Below are 16,756 nucleotides of genomic sequence, written 5' to 3' on the forward strand. Positions count from 1 at the left end.
TCCAACACACACACACACACACACACACACACACACACACACACACACACACACACACACACACACACACACACTCTCAGACACTTCTGGAAACATGCGTGACTGCCTCACAGACACGGTCATGCATGTCATGTCTGAGACTAGAGGCACAGCAGGGGAAAGTGTGTGTGCCCACATATATATATATATGTGTATGTGTGTGTGTGTGGGAGGCTAAACGGAGATGCTAAAGGTTACAAACCATTTCCCTCTTTTTCCACCTGACTTAGTGTGATGTAATTTTTCTTTTTTTAATGCATAAACACACTCGATGCCAGAGACGCAGGCATGCAGGACAATCCGCTCCTTTATCAGAGCGCGTAAACAAGCGGATGCGTGAGAAGCGTGTTTACCTGCACACAAAATGCAAATACTCTGCAAACAGTAAGACAACAGCTCAAATAAATGTGTCTGTGTGCAAGAGGTCAAATTACACTCTTCAACACACCAGCAGACAAAAGGAGACCCCTACCCCATGTGGATGTGACCCAATGACCCTGCTGTCACACACAGTGCCCATCTGCCACAGAGAGGCGCAGAGGGAGGCGACGGGGCAGAGGGAGAGGCTGGATTTTCAGGGGCTCATACATGAGTGAATAAAGACGGGGGGCGGGGGGAGTGGGTTGGAGCGCACAGCAGCAACCTGGGAGAAAACGAAGCGAAAGAAAAGAACGTGTCTTCACGGTAAATTTTTTACTTCTCTTCTGCACAGATGTGGAGCTGGAGAAGCTTTTAGTGGCTTTTAAAGCTCTCTCTTCTATTCTTTCTCTGTCTAATGCCCGTTTTTTTTTTCTTTTTTCCCTTTAGCATTACAACAGAAACTCACACCTCCCAGAGACAGGGAAAAAAAGGCAAAAAACCCCCCCAAAAACATTCAGTTAGAACAGGCTGGACATATATAGGACTGGACACGGAAGACATGAGGAACTCAACAGACATTGCTTTTCTTCTGCACAACTTTCTGTTTTTAATTTTCCAAAGAGAAAAGAAAAATGATTTACCTTCAAAAATATTCATGAAAAATTTAACAGCTTATTCTATATATATATATATATATTTAACTTTTGTTACCTTGATTTATAAGTATTACATGAAACTTTCCTCCAAGCCACTGTTCAGAATTGAAAAGACAACAAAGCAAGACGAGTAAATATGTGGGCACTTTGAAGAAAATATCTTCACACTGAAACGTACCTTCATCTACAGATGACATCTACTTTGACGCTTTGTAATAGATTTCTTCTTGTCAGAGGGGCGTCTGTAAATTAAACAAAAAAAAAATCACCTAATAATAACCTGTGTGGCAACATGAAGTAGGCCAAAAGACAGCAAAAAGCAAAGCATAAGGTGCCAAAGGAAATAAATGTAATAATCAATTAGGATAAAAAGTCTAGGAAGAAAGTATGTTTTTTTCCTTATAAGAAAATAATAATTTAATAACTTACAAGTTATCTTCGTCTGATCTTGCAATTTGTTTGATGATCTGAAACATGTTTTTTTCCACTGCAGTGCATATTCACAGCTGTCATAAAATGTATTTAATAACTGCACATAGTTTTCTAGAAACTGTAATGTAGCTGTAGCTTTGCAATGCTTTTGAAATGAAGACAAAACAGTTTGAAAAACACGTTCAATGCCATTTCAAATAATTCTGTACTTCCAGAAGAGAACGCTTACAGATCCACATAAGAAACTATTGCAGTTGCAATTAAATTAGTCGAGATTTCGTAGAAACTTTGCATGCAGGCAAACAGAAACCGCCACAAACAAGATGCACATGTTGCCAAAATTTGGTTATATTTAGCAACATATATGATCTGTGGCGACATTATTGCATTTTTTATTATATATTTTCATACGCTGCCAATACATCGGCTGTTCCTCTCCAACCGCAGCTGCGTGAAAACAGCCTGTAAATTTTGCAGTGAAGTTTTATTTTATGCGCCGGCTGTGTTTCATAATTTTACAGCTCAGTTATAGTTTATTTGTGGATTATTGTTGTGGTTTCAAATGCCAGCCAGGACCACACAGGATATTGACAAGTGACATCGCTGGGCTCTGGATATGAACACTGGGCTTTCAAACTTCACACATGCATAAACACCCTCCGCACTTATTGGCGGCCCATGGCAAAGATGTGTAGAAATAATTCAAATAACTCCAACTTTTATTACAGTAACATAATCTCACACTGAACCTCAGTCCAACCTCTGACTTAATTCAATTTATTCAGTGGAGGAAAAAATAATCGTCTCATACAAAAATCACCGGTGCAGCATTTTTATTACGGTCCCAAAAACATTTCCTCTAAATTTCATGCAACTGAAGAACATTTCTAACTTATGCTTAACTTTATTCATATTTGTTTGAGGTATTACATATTTGGGCAACTGTTCGTCCAAATATGGATTTTTACTCTGACTTATTTTACTTTCGGACACTTGTGATGCGTAGTCACAGCAACAAGGTGCTGTGTTTACAGCTGGGAGCAGTTGATTAACGTCCCCGAAGCTCAAATGATACCCGACGTACCATCCCAAATCTCAAAGGAGTTGAAACAGAGGCTTCATGGATGCAGAGAGAAGAAATTCAAACCATCACAACGTCTCTCTGACCTGCTTCCTATCCACTTTTTTCATTCCACTTTATAAAAATCCTGAAGAAAAAAAATCAATTAAGTCAAAGACTGCTGATTTCCATTTGTAGTTTGACAGTTGAGGGTGTTATGGCACACTGCTTTTCTCCTCCCTTTCCTGCAAGATATTGCCAAGAGGCGCATTTTATCAAAAGCGTCAAACATCATTGAGGATATTACCCATCCTGGCTGTTTCCTGTCACCTACTGGCAGGCGTCATCAAATCTAGGCCTTCTCGATTCTCTGAGCTTTTTTCCCCATTTTCCATATCTGTAGTAAATAACCACTGATTTACTTTGTCATTTTATCTTTAGAGTAAATGTATTTCATCTGGTGTGAGTTTTAATTATTTAGCATTTAATTCATTTAAATGTCTTACCTCGTATGAGTTGCGCTCCAAATCTTGTCGTACTGTTTCAGTGCAACGACAATGAAGGCCTCCGGTGCAGCCAGACAGAGATTTAAAGAGGAGCGGCAAAAGCAAATGAGGTGGAGTAGCGGTGCTTGCCTTCAACTGATGCCGCTACTGTGGAATGTCGTCTCTGCTGTCTGGATACGGAGCTGTTAACATTTCATGACGGTCGTTATTCTGTATTGTAGCAACAGTCTTCAGTCAGAGGCCTCTACAGAGTCTTTGCAAGGCTGACTGCTATTGGAGATCCTTCCTACCCACAGCATCGCCATCCACAATGACTCTCTGAAGTTACGCAGATATGAGTTATAACATTTAATTTTCTTTTAAGATAAATAAGGGGAAATGCAATTAAATTTTTCGTAGTTAAGAAACGGTATTAAAAAAAAAAAAAAAACTGCTGCTTTCCTGAACTTGCCCAAATCTGCAGTTAGCGCAACAACTGAAAAAGTTTAAAACAGCTGGAACTGTGACAAACCAGGCTGACGGAGAACCAAGTTATCTTCTAAGCTCTGTACTTTGGTCAGATGGGATTAAAGGGCTGAGTATACCTCAGCTTGAAAGATGAGTTGAGAGAAATCTGACATCAAAATGTCCCCTTTGAAGTCTCTCCCTTCTCTCAAGGCACATGTCACTTATTGCACAAATCATTTTAAACAGCAGACATTGCTGCAGAGCAAACCTTCCTATATTCAACAGGGGATAGAAGCAGAAAAACACATGCAGCTAATATACAACGCTACCAGAAGGGAGTCTTACTTCTGGGTTTTATTTTCAGTTTCTTGCAACATCATTCCTTTTCTTCTGCTGTTCTTGTTGTGAGCATCTCTTTCACAACACATGGAGGATACATGAAAAAAAAATGGGGATGTGCACGATTGGCTTAAGCAACACCATCAGGTTGTACAGACAGAAGTGGTATTAAAGAGGTTTAAACTCAAGATCTTTGCCATCCGATGCTCTAGGTGGGTTTGGAGTGAAACAATCGACAAAAAGTGAAAAACATTCGCATTGAGGTACAGTGGAGGATCTGTTATGCTGTGGGCCTATTTCTCTTCCAAAGGCAGAGAGAACATTGCTGGGTTACATATCGGGTCATTTCAGATCAATATCTGGAGGCCACAAAACACCCACAAACCTCAGGGGTCCACTGTAAACCTGAACATCTGGACAAATCAACAAAGGAATTTATTTAGATGATCAGAAAAGGTACACAGAGAGGAACACTCAAAGATCTTTTCTTCTTTACTTCAAACTTTTGAAATGTTACAGACGTTTTATTAGCCACAAGGTGTTTTACATAACATTAACTACAAGTGGATAAGCAATCATGGCACAGATAATTCAGAGGAAAGGTTGAATCTTCATAAACGTGATTGTAATGGAGTATGTGTAATTGCAACATTGTCCACCAGGGCGATATGTTGTAATACAAAAAGAGACGAAGCATAATTTGAGAAATGTTGTGTTAGAAAGAGAAGGAAAGGATGCAGGGGGGTTTGGGGTTGGAAGAGCAGCTGTCTTCAGGGAACAAACACGGACGGTGGTGTGAAGGATATCCAGAGGAGACCTGCTGGTGGTGTCAGACGGGGGTTCTGCCAGCATCCACCCTCCAGCCTGGCCTTGAGGTACCAAACCACTCTGCCAACTGTACATCCACCATCTCACAACCCAACCCCCTACCGAAGCCCCCTAAAGTCCTGCTCTGTAATCCGTCCACAGCCCCAACCCTGAAGGATCCAGCGAGAGCACCTCACAGGCAGGGTTTAATACATTTTGAAACTGTTGAGTTATTTGAGAATATTTGTATTCATCTGAAACACTGGCGCTAAATCAGTCTGGATTTCGTGTACTGCTCGGAGGAGTGGGCTGTGAAGAGAATGTTTTTCATGAGAAAGCATAAGCTCTTTTGTGTGAATACCAGCAATTTATTCACTCTCAAGGGTGAAATAATGTTTAGGCAGACAGTACACACTGCTTACAGCTGCTGCCTGCCATCTTCAGTTTTTTTTGTGTGTGTGTGTTGTGTATCTGTTATAATCATACTTAAAAATGTCCTTGTTTAGAATCCCATAATTCATCAGCAGAAACCTACTTCTTCCCAGCTTAACCTCACCGTCCATAAATAACAGTAACCCCCCCAACCCTTTTAATGCCCTAATCATGTTTATGCTAATTTCATTTGTATGTAGCATGTGTACATAATGGATGATGCTATCATCTGTGGGACAGGCCTTATATTTATGCAGGATTCTCTAGAGCAGAAAAGGCTTAGAAAGATTATATATGCAAGCTGCAGATGTAAGAAATGTGATTTTAGTTTGTTGTGTTATTTCAGAAATATTAGGTCTCGAAATGTGATTAGGCAGGAGGGATGCTCTGTAACCTGGGGGGTTATTTATATTTAGAAAGCATCTTGGAAATGAAAAATACAACAGAAAGGATATACAGTATATTATCCGTAGATATATAGTGTATATAAATCTTGTTAAGGACCAACAATCTACTTTCAGCTGTTTCTCATTCACTCTTTTCTTTCCACAAAGTGCAGCACTTTTGTTTCTCTGCAGTCAAATACAAATTGTATTTTGGGAACTTTGGGTTTGGGAGTCTTGCTCAGTGACTTGGTTTGAAGTTGGCCCGTTTCACCAATGACCTAAAGCTATTAAAAACAAAGTTTATCTTGGGCATTTTTAAAAATAATTGCGTAAATGTAGAAAAATGTGTTTCTATTATTTATAATTCTACAGCTCTGCATACACCCATAGGACCTTGTGTTGGTTTTCTTGAAGCTAATTTAAAAACCTTCAAATGCTAATGTTCTGTATGTGTCAGCATGCTAGCGTAGCAGGATTTACCAATTAGCTGTAAGCATAAAATATAAATGAGGTTGATGAAAATTGATATTTGGTTGTGAAGTCAATTAGTTACAGTAACACAAGTCTCCTTAAAAAAATTGCAATATTTCGAAAACAAATTATTAGAATCCAAACTCAAAAATTGCTCTGCTGTTCAGAAACGTAACCAAAGTAAAATCGAGTTCCAGAATCATCCCCCCAGTTCTAAGACCACTGTTGAGCATTGTGATGATGTGAGTCTGCTTCTTTTCCAAAGGTCCTAAAAACCTTGCTGGGGGCTTTTTGCATTTTCAAAAATAAAAAGATCACATAAATGACTCTACCAGCTCTTTCAAGTTTTAAAAATGGCAACAAAACTGATCTTGTGGGCTTGTTTTTCTTCTGAGAGCTGGAGTGGGGAAAACATCCAAGTCTGGTAGAATTGGATGTCATTGTGTCTGCACGATAATGATCCAAACATCTGGCCGTGTTCACATAGAAATATTTCAATCCATTTCTCCGTCTGTTCTAACCTTGTGAAATGTGTGGCAGGAGTAACTGGTGTGAGACGATGCTAATGCAGCAAAACAATATATTTTTCAAATTGTGCCACATTTTTTGCTATGATGTTCAGCACGAACGCAGCCAAATAATCAAATTTGTTTGTTGGAACTCCTCCTGTTTTTTTGTTTTTTTCTTTTTATATCCACAGAATCAATTATTCTGTTTTCTGACTGTTGTTGTGTTTAAAAGGTTGGATTCGATTAATCTTGGCCGCAGTCTCCAGCAGTAGACCTTCCAGAGGTTCGCCATTATGTTGTCATTATTGTCTCTCTTCCCCTCCTAATGTGTATACATGGAGATGTCTTAATGGCAAAAAACAAACAAAACCTCCTAATTGCTTCAAACTCCACGGCCAACATCAGAACAGGCATCTTACGATTAGCTAAACAAACTCCATCCCTTTCGCCTGCAAATGATTTCCTATTACAAACACATGTTGGAGATGAATCGTTCCCTTCGTTCGTCTCTCGGAGAGGACATTTCAGACAAGTTCCCCCTCCTGTTTTCCATTTGGCTGTTTAATTGTCTCAGTGCTGTCAACAGACTATCAGGGTAATTAGCCATGACTGCACAACAACACAATCAGACAGACAGGAATGAACTGCAGCCTCCAAACATGATACTCGGAGAGGGGAAAGGGATGGGACGCGCACATATCCATGTGCAGCCATTACACCGTTGCCCTGAGTACACAGCTCCATGCCATACATTATATTTCTTCCACCAACCATAACCTTCCACCCACCTCCTTCTTAATCCCTCTTACAACTCTCTTTGCCTCCCTCACACATTCACATGGTTACAAGAAAACTCGCCCCCCCCTCCACCCCCCAACAAAACCTCATTTCCTCTGCGCCTGCAGCAATGGGAGCAGTGTTAATTGTGAGAAGGTGGGGAGTGAGAGCGAGCGTGCCTTTTGTGGGAGCGTGTCGGTCTGTGGGAACATGAGCTCTGAAAGGTGTGTGTGCAAATCTCCGCCGATGAATGCGTTTCTATACGCGCGGGTCTAATCGCTTCTTTTAAGTTGTGCAGGCGCACCTTCTCTTCGGTGCCAGTCTGGGCGCAGCTCCAGGGTTTCCTGCGCCACCTGGGCATCGGCAAGTCCTGTCACCAGGTCCCAGCTGGGGAGTCTTTTCTCTCGCCCCTCGCGGGCACATACAGCATGTTTGTGTTTGCGAGCAAGCCAGGAGCAAACACCATTGTCTTTCCACCTCGTTTTAGAGCCTGTGCACGACCTCCCAAACGTGCTCCGACTCCATGTTATCTAGTGCAAACGTGGAGATTCTTCTTCTTGACAAAAAGGAATTAAGCGAGTGGGGAGCAAATTCGATAAAACAGCCCCCATTAAGTAGCCAATGAGGCTCTCTGAGCCCACTGCTTAGACCTCACACACACGATTAGTTGTTCAGGCCGTGGCACATTTAAAAGTACCTTGACTCAAAGGTCATCTACCTCCATTGAGCAGAACTAATATTAGATTAGCTCTGTATGACTTTGTGAGCAAAAAAAAAAAAAAAGGGCATTTTGGAGAGGATAAAGGAGAGATTTTCCTGACTTTCCAGACTCCTATTTGGATCCAAAGCCCAGGTTTATGCTTTGTTTCGAAATGTAAAAAAAAAAGGGCATCAAGGGAGGTGAATTTACTGCAAAATAAGGTGAATTTCTGTGTAAAAAATTAAAGTTCATTATCATAAAATCACACTGAACCTACAATATCCCTGATGCTTTTTGGCAAAAACATCTTTAGCCGTAAACTCACTCTGATAATTTACTACAGCTGTTATAAAGTATGTTTATTTACTTCTTTTTCATCCTATCTACCATCCTACTTGATGTATGTGGCGAGATGAAAAATGAAAATCATGACTTAGACAACCAATGATCTGTGAAGTGGTCAGGAAATGCTCTGGGTAAAGAAAAATGAAATTAGAGGGGCTTAGGTGGTTTACTGAATGATGCACTGTTCTTTGTGCGTTTTTTGTAAAAGTGCCTCCAGACAACATTTGTTGCGAATTGGCGCTATATAAATAAATCTGAATTGAATTGAATTATGGTTACTTGCATAGACGTAACACAGAGGATCCCACAGTGGCTGGAAACAAAGAGATTTTAAAGGAAATATACAGTAAAAGTATAAAACGTAGACTCTACAATATCTAGCAGCTGCTTTTTTAAGGTTTGGGTGTGGCGACTACAAACAACCATTTCCAGCTTGTTTTTGCAAGAATGAAAGTCCTTCCTGTCATACCAACGGGATACCCACAGTTTTGTTTTTGCAAATGCTTCAGAAGTTCCATAACATCCAACGTTTGTAAGATTTATTCCCCATTAAAGAGAAATACCATCAGTCATCTGCATAGGCTTTAATGGAAATCCAACGTTTCCTATGAGTTAAGCTCAAAGGACGAAAATAAAAGAGGCCATGCCATAAAAAATTGGTACCGAGCAAGGCATGAAATCACCTATACCAGATGTCTTGCAGATAAGATTGAAACCAGTCCAGAGCTGTGCTTTTAATGTCCACACAATGCTCCAGATGTGAAACAAGGACTCTAATCTGCAGTATGAAATGCAGCAGTTACTGATAATAGTATAAGGATAATGTTTCAAAGAAGTTTAAAGTCCGATCTAAAACTATACCAGCAAACCCTTACCGACTGAATAGGTACTAACTTGAATAAAAACACCAGAAAGTTCTCACTTTCCTCCATTTCTTTCTACATTACACAGGCATGTAAGCAGTAGATTTTAGAGAGTTTTCTTTAATATAACATGTAATCAATGAGACAATCACATTTTTAGGGTTTAACAAAATGCAGCGCACAGAGAATGCAAAATAGTCTCCTGTTCTCATCAGAAAGCATTTCGTACCAACAATAGTATTAAAGCAATAGAAAACTGACATTTTAAATGTTTTTCACCTTGTGCTAGTCGGTGCATCCTTCTGATGCCGCCCTGAGAAACTGCCCTGTGCCCCTTATCTAATAAAAAAAGAGAAAACCTTCACTGTGGATTTCTGTTGATAATCCCGAAGACGTTTCTTCAGCTTGTTTAGAGTCCGGTTATGATAAATTCAGCTGATTGTGCGTAATTTGGAAGCACACCATCACACACTACACAAAGTATCAGTTGACTGTAAATAACAGAACAGAAAAAGGTAAACCCGTGGTTTGTAGATTCTGACGAATATTAATTTATGGCTTGAGGGAAGCAACAGATGAATGCTGAAAAATAAAAAAAACAATATGTTAATTTTTCTATATGTTGGTCTATGCTGGGCATATAAAAGAGGGAACTTCATCTGCTGAGAATAATAAAGAACTCCTAGCAGAGCCAATACATTTACTTTTTAATTTACGTTTTATTAAACTTTAGTGCTTCAGCTTGGAGCCTGATGAAGAGGATTCTGACATGGAAAAGTAATTTTTTGAACATCTATCCATCTCACAAATCAATAACAGGTACGATTCATATTAATATTAGATGAACAAATGCATAACACATTGACAAACCCGGACCAAATTACAGTGTCACACTTCCGATGAGTTTTAGGAATAAACTTAATAACAAATTTGTAGAACAAATGAAACCTTAAAAAAGTTGAATAAACGCCACGTCCTTGCTGCTCTGTGTGTCTGGAACCGTTCTCACAATGACATTTTTTCTCTAAGTGAAAACAGAACGACGCACCAAAGCTTCTACTATGGAAACAATTTTCTCGAGCATTCACGTAGGGGTCACCGGATCGCCGTGTTCGGGAACACTCGGAGGTCGAAACAATACACCCGGCCCTGGAACAATAAAGCCGGTGGCCTCGGGCGCCCCACACAAACTTTCACCGCTCCGCTCCACACCTTCCCTCGCCCCAAGGTTGAAACTGTAAACCTAATCACAAGGTCTCCGTGGATTCAACGCTTCTGCATTCAAGCAGCCTAATTTCTCCACACCGTTCTACCTCGGGGGTGTTTGTGGGGATGTTTGTATACAAGCAGATTCTCTCTTTCCTTCTGTCTCTGCATGTGCTGTGGCTGTGGCTGTGTTTTTTGCCTTTTGTTGTTTTTTTTCCCCCAATCTCCCACTCTTTTGTGAAGATTTGTGCAGGAGCCACAAAGTAAACTGCTAAAGCGAGTGTTAAAATAATGAACGTGCCTCTTCTTTTGATGAGAGCAGCCGCAGGATGCAGCAGAAACGAGGATGGAATATATTCAAATGTAAAAATGATTACTCTTTGGTCATTCTCACCCATTATGATTCAATGAGAGAAAAAAAAAGAAATATTGCGAATGAGTGGATCACATAATAGGCTGTAAAGTTTGAATTTGATCAGGGTAATAACGATAATAAGTCAGAAAAATTTATCTTAATGCAGCTCATTTTTCAAAGCCCTTCCACAGTGACCTAAAAATAAAAGGCCTTTTCATGCTTTTTGTGTTATGAGGCTACCAACAGTTTTTGCCTAAGTAATTTAGTTTGACGTCCTTCTTTTTGTCTTCGCTCTGGGTGATTTTTTTTTGTTTTTTTTCCATTTTACAAGCCACTGACTCAAGTTTCTGACCTGATATTTCTTGTAATATATTGAAATTATGAAAAGGAATTTCGAAATGGTGTAAAAGTTAAAAAACGGAAATAAGTCTTGGATAATGTCAAAACTTTAATATAGACAAGTTAAACCTGCACAAATATGAATTGGAAGTTTTTAAATAATGAAATATTATTGAGTCCTTTTATGTCAACCACTCAAATTTGCAAAATTAATTTAATTGAGCACAAATGATCTGTTTATGGTCATCGTTCATTGATCTAGAGCCAGACTTTGACTCAGTCTCTCTGAAACGCTGTAATTTGTTGAATTTCAGTCTCTCAGCGGCGTAACAGCTGGTGAGTTTTGGCTCATTGTTCTGCATCATTGATACTCTCCTTCAGTATTGTCCAGTAGAGAGCAGAATCCATTGTTCGATGCATTAAGGGCAGCTGACCAGATCGCCCCAGGTCAACAAACTGCTATCACTGAATTAGATGTTGTTCCGGACACGTTTGTCGTCACTGTGCTCTTGGAATAGTTTTGGTCGGCCGCTCTTTGTGAAGCTCTCCAAAGGTTTCTCCATTTGGTTCATTAAAATCCTGGAAAACGTTTTGTTGCACTTTCAACACCGATAGGCGTGTTGCTTTTTGAGATCTTTCTGCCTATTTTATGTTGCGGGACAGGTTCTCCTGATCTATATATGTAGTTCTATAAAATAAGCTGTAATCAGGACTGGGTATTTTTTTTTTGTCATGTATAATTTAACAAAAAAAAAAAACTTTAACAGGAAGTATTTTTTTTAATATAAATTACTTTATTTCCACTGTAATTAAAAATTAGAACTGCATTTAGTTTTAGTCCCAACATTTTTATACTGCAATAAGAGTTTTTCTTTCTGCAGTAAGAATAGCTCCTCCATGTCTATGCCAAAGTAAAACAATATGTCGCGATCCCAGAGTGTTTTAATTTGGAGTTTCATTTGCATTTGTGCTTTGATCACTTCATTGTTATTTATGCTTGAGTTCCTTTTTCTTGTTTAACGAGTCTTGCCACACTTAGTTTTATTAGTATTGCTTTAAAAGTCTTGCCATATGTAATCATTCCTTTGTATTTAGTTTGCTCTTTTATTTTTGTTCTTTGTTGTCTTAAATTATTTCTCAGGCTTTTTTGTCCCTTTTTGTTCGAGAACCTTTGATTCAGCTTCTCCGTCCCAGATCCATCCATTCATCCGACCATCGGCACCAATCATTGGGTGAAAGGAGAGGTACCCTGAGAGTAAACATATCTATGTATATTTCTAGCATCGTAGAGATCCTACATGCCCGGTGCATTCATGGTCCCACTGTGCGGAAAGACCCCAATACAGGATTTGACCTCAGGACTTTGTTGCTGCAACAGTCCTACCAACCAACTAACAGTACAGCTCGCCGCACCATGTATCAAAGTCTAATTTTTAAAAAAAAGGCTTGATTGTTTCTGAAAAATAGATTTCCCATTACGGCAAAACTGGCTTTCGATTAAATGAACAAGAAATTGCGTGAACTTGAAGACAGCAAGAGAAATAGTGCTGCAAAGTACTGACATTTCCTTAAATCAATTTGTAATGCAGTGCATTAAAAAACAAAATTAGTATAATTCTTCAAAGACTGAAGTAAAACATTATTCAAGGCGACGGGGGTTTGTAAAAATCACTTTCCAGCCAATGAACCTCATCCAGGTTTGCAGTGCGATCTAAAAACAAGCGGAGAGGAAAAACTGGGCATGAAGATCAATGTTACAGGTGTCACTGAATGATGTAACTGGCAGTCATCATCATTGGGGATGAAAGGAAACATTACAGCAGAACGCGGGTAGCATTATAGGAATAAAAAGCTGAGAGTAAGAAAGATGTACAACAAGGGATATGACAGATAAAAGCAGTTCTCACCACATCAACGGCATAAATCAATAAGGACTTCCTTTCCTTTTTTTTTCCAACGTAATCTGAATTATCGCATATCTGGGCCATGTTATGCTGCCGTCATACACCGTGGCAGCCTGGAGACTTGGGATCATCTTCTGAGGAGTTTATTATTCTGGTTCCACACACTCTTTGCTCCGTTGCTTTGTCTTTTCATCTGCGAGCCGGCGTGCTTGAAGGACTGCTGTTTACTGTCAGATGCTGTGTGAGTTCGTCAGACTCTGCAGAGGGATCAATTAATCATGTGCATTGTTGTTATGTGCTACATAAGAGTCGGTCTTATGTAATCTCTTCCTCTTCCTCTTTGTTCGTCGCTCGCTGCCGAGGTCTGCTCAGACGCTCTGCTTACGCTGAACCTTCGGTGGCATTTGAATCAGATTTCTCGCAAGGAAAAGTTATTAAGTAAAAGGTGCTAAATTTGAATCAAGTCCAATGTAAGCACAGCCTCTATAGGAACTCTAAACTTTTCTTTGGCAAATATTTACATTTCGCAATAAATATACTTCATTCTGCTTTGTATATATTTACATAAAAATGTGTTTTTATCCCGGCAGCCCGCATTGAAATCCATATTCGTCTGGGAAGCAATACATAAATATACCAGAATGAGCAGTGTGTGTTTGTGTCTGTGTAGTAGGTTCAGTGAGTCAGCAGGGGTCCCATGAGGCTGATTAGTGGACCCTACCAAATGTCATTAGAACATAATGAAAAAGAAGTCCTGCTACTAATGCATAATAAAGCAAATAGGCCGTTACATTACCACAGTATGCGGACTACGCCTGTTGGCACGTCGGCACTTCGCTGGTCAGAGAACATACGCGGCTCTTCATCAAATGTTGGGGGGGGAATAGATGACTGGAGCAGACGCAGAGTGGACAGTTTGCCAACATGAAGGGAGAAAGAAAGGAAACACTGCGGGTGTTGAAGATAGGTGCAGACAGACCCCTGTGGTTGTACTTATATTACTGTGTGTGTGACCGGAATAGGAACGTGCATGTTCCAGCTTCTCCGGCTCAATCCTCGTTTGTGCGTTGTTAGCAGTGATTAAAACTTTGATTTATCCCTCTGTAAATTACACGACCATAACCGAAACAACACATAAGTAGAAAATAGAGCAAGTACCATCGCCTCCGTCGATCATAACGGACAAGAGTCATAAACTCGACTCCAACGTCTCTCGCTGTTTGGCTAGGATGTAGATTTAAAGAGGAGCGGCAAAAGCAAACAAGGTGGATTAGCAGTGTTGCCAACAACTGATGGTGTCATCCGAAACATGTTACTGTGAACTATCGTCTCTGCTGTCCTGACATTGAGCTAGATAGTTGTATATGTTTTACCCGAGTTGATGAAATAAATGAGATAATACAAATGTTACTCCAATCACACCTTTTGGGTGATTAAAGTGACATGATTTGAATGAATTAGTCAAAAATTATTCATAACCCTGACAGATTTAGATTTGAAATTTACTTTTATTCAACCAATAAGTTTGTTTCTCATAGAAAATGAGATGAGTTATCTATAAATATATAAGAAACACAATGTGACTGAAATAATTTAGATCTTTCTCAATAAGAATAAGTCTTTATTGACAATGCAACTACCTAGCTCTTTTTATAATTACTAACCGGCTTTTTGCATATTTCCACTGGTATTATGCAGCTCCAACCACAGATTCTCAATCAGATTCAACTCAGGAGTCTGGCTCCGCTGCTACAAAATCTGAACATTATCTCCAGTTCAAAGAAACAGGCAGGACCGTCGGACAGTCAGGTTGCAGGTCCATCACAAGGGCAATTTATAGAAACCTAAAATGCGTATTTTAGTCAATAGGATGAAGAATCCTCACATTCAGAGCGAGAACATTGAAAGAACATTCAGGCCTTTACTGGTTCTCCCAATGCGCAATATCACGCTGCAAGGCCGCTATGTTATGCTAGCAGTTGCGTCGACAAGCTTTTAATGACAGGATTAAAAACCGTCTTCTTTTTACCTACGAATGTGGGTATTTTTTACTGTTTATCTACAGTTTATTCTCATATCAGTGGCAAAAAGCAAAAAGGAGTGCTTCCATTCAGTTCAGCCATTGATGCAGTGATCACAGTGAGCGAGAAGTAATATCTGTCAGCCTTGGCATCGCTTAACTACTGCAGCCTTGACTTCGCTACCGACTTTGTTAGATTTATTACGCTCTGCTTCGTAATAAGCACTTGTGTCTTCTGTGTGATAGTGTGTGTGTGTGTGTATCTTGCTGTATGTTCTTAGGTGCTCTGTGAAGTGCAGCGACTAGTTGCCCATTATGCCAGCTGTTAAATGTAAGAAGCGTGCAGTAAAAAAAAAGAAAAAAGCAGTGGTTCTGCAACACTAAACAGCTGCCTGTCTTTCTTCTCTTTGACAGGGACCCACAGTGAAGGGCAAACGGAGAAGCGTGCGTAATCCACTCTCCCTCTCCCCGTCTGTTTCTGTCACAGCATCATCTCTTCCTCTTTGAGTCTCGCACTGATTGAATATTTACTCTCATTTAACGCTACTGTCCAAAAGACGACAGGCGGCAGATTCACATACTGCCAAGCGCACGTATCTGCACACACAGCCTGGTCTACCCATTTAATTAGGCGCTCTATGAATAATTCAGTTTGAGCCTCTGGGCTGAAGATAATTATAACGATCAGGATAATAATGTTTATTTTGCTTTTTATTGTATTAAGACATCAATATCTCCGCAGTGCAGCGCGGACAGTTTGCGACTGCTCTCCCACCGCCTGAAGCAGCAGCACGAAAATCCGAGAGCAAACTTTGTGTGTGTTCGACGCTGACTTTAAGAGTTGTTAATCTTCTTCTTTTTTTTTTTTTTTAAAAAAGAAAGAATTAACCAAAAAAAAAAAAGGGTGGGGAAATGGAAAACGGAAAGAAAAAGCCAACTGAATTTTACCATTTTTTTCACAAATATAAATTTAAATTGTGTGTCACGAGTTTGATTATCTTCTCCAGCATCACAACACTATTTTCCATCCATGGAGCAAAGCTTTCTCCATCACATCATAAAGAGTCTCAATGGGCTCCCGGCTCTTTGGTGTGAAAACGATGCCTCGTGCTCCTTGAATCTCTCGTTCACTATACGAGACCAATGAACCTGGTCATTCAGCGTATTCAGGAAGTCAGCTGACCTCATAATGTTGCTGAATCTGACCATGACCATTTGCAGAGACCCCAGATCATAGCGTTGCCCCCTCAATCCTGTACTGTCGTCACCTGATCGGCCTCTCTTCCGGACGCATCCATCGCTCTGGAAGAGTTTAAATCTGGACTCGGATAATTATAGAAGACAACCTGTTAGAGGTTGCAAAGGATTTGAGTCTGAAGAAGAGCTTCACCATTCAGCAGAACAGCAACCCCAATCATACCACTAGAGCTACAATCACATGGTTTAAAGAATTTCTGTGTTAGAATGGTTTAAATCTAATTGTAAATCTGTGGAAATACTTGAAAATTCATGTTCACAGATTATTTCTTACCAACTTTCATGAGCTTATTTTTTTTTTAATAAGAATGGATAAAAAAACAAAAAAACAGGTGTCGCTCAAAAGACTTGCACACGTAATTGCAGCAGGCGTTTCTACGTACTCAGTGGCTCAGAACATAAATTAGCCTCACATCATTGATTTTTACTTGTACATACGAAGGCGATCCATGTATTATTTTCTTTCGACTTCAAAGTTATAACCTCCTTTGTGTTTGGTCTACGTAAAATCCCAATAAAATACATAAAGTCTGTGGTTGTTGTATG

Source organism: Poecilia formosa, unplaced genomic scaffold (genome assembly GCF_000485575.1).
Source record: "Poecilia formosa unplaced genomic scaffold, Poecilia_formosa-5.1.2 Scaffold163, whole genome shotgun sequence".
In the NCBI taxonomy this organism is placed as follows: domain Eukaryota; kingdom Metazoa; phylum Chordata; class Actinopteri; order Cyprinodontiformes; family Poeciliidae; genus Poecilia; species Poecilia formosa.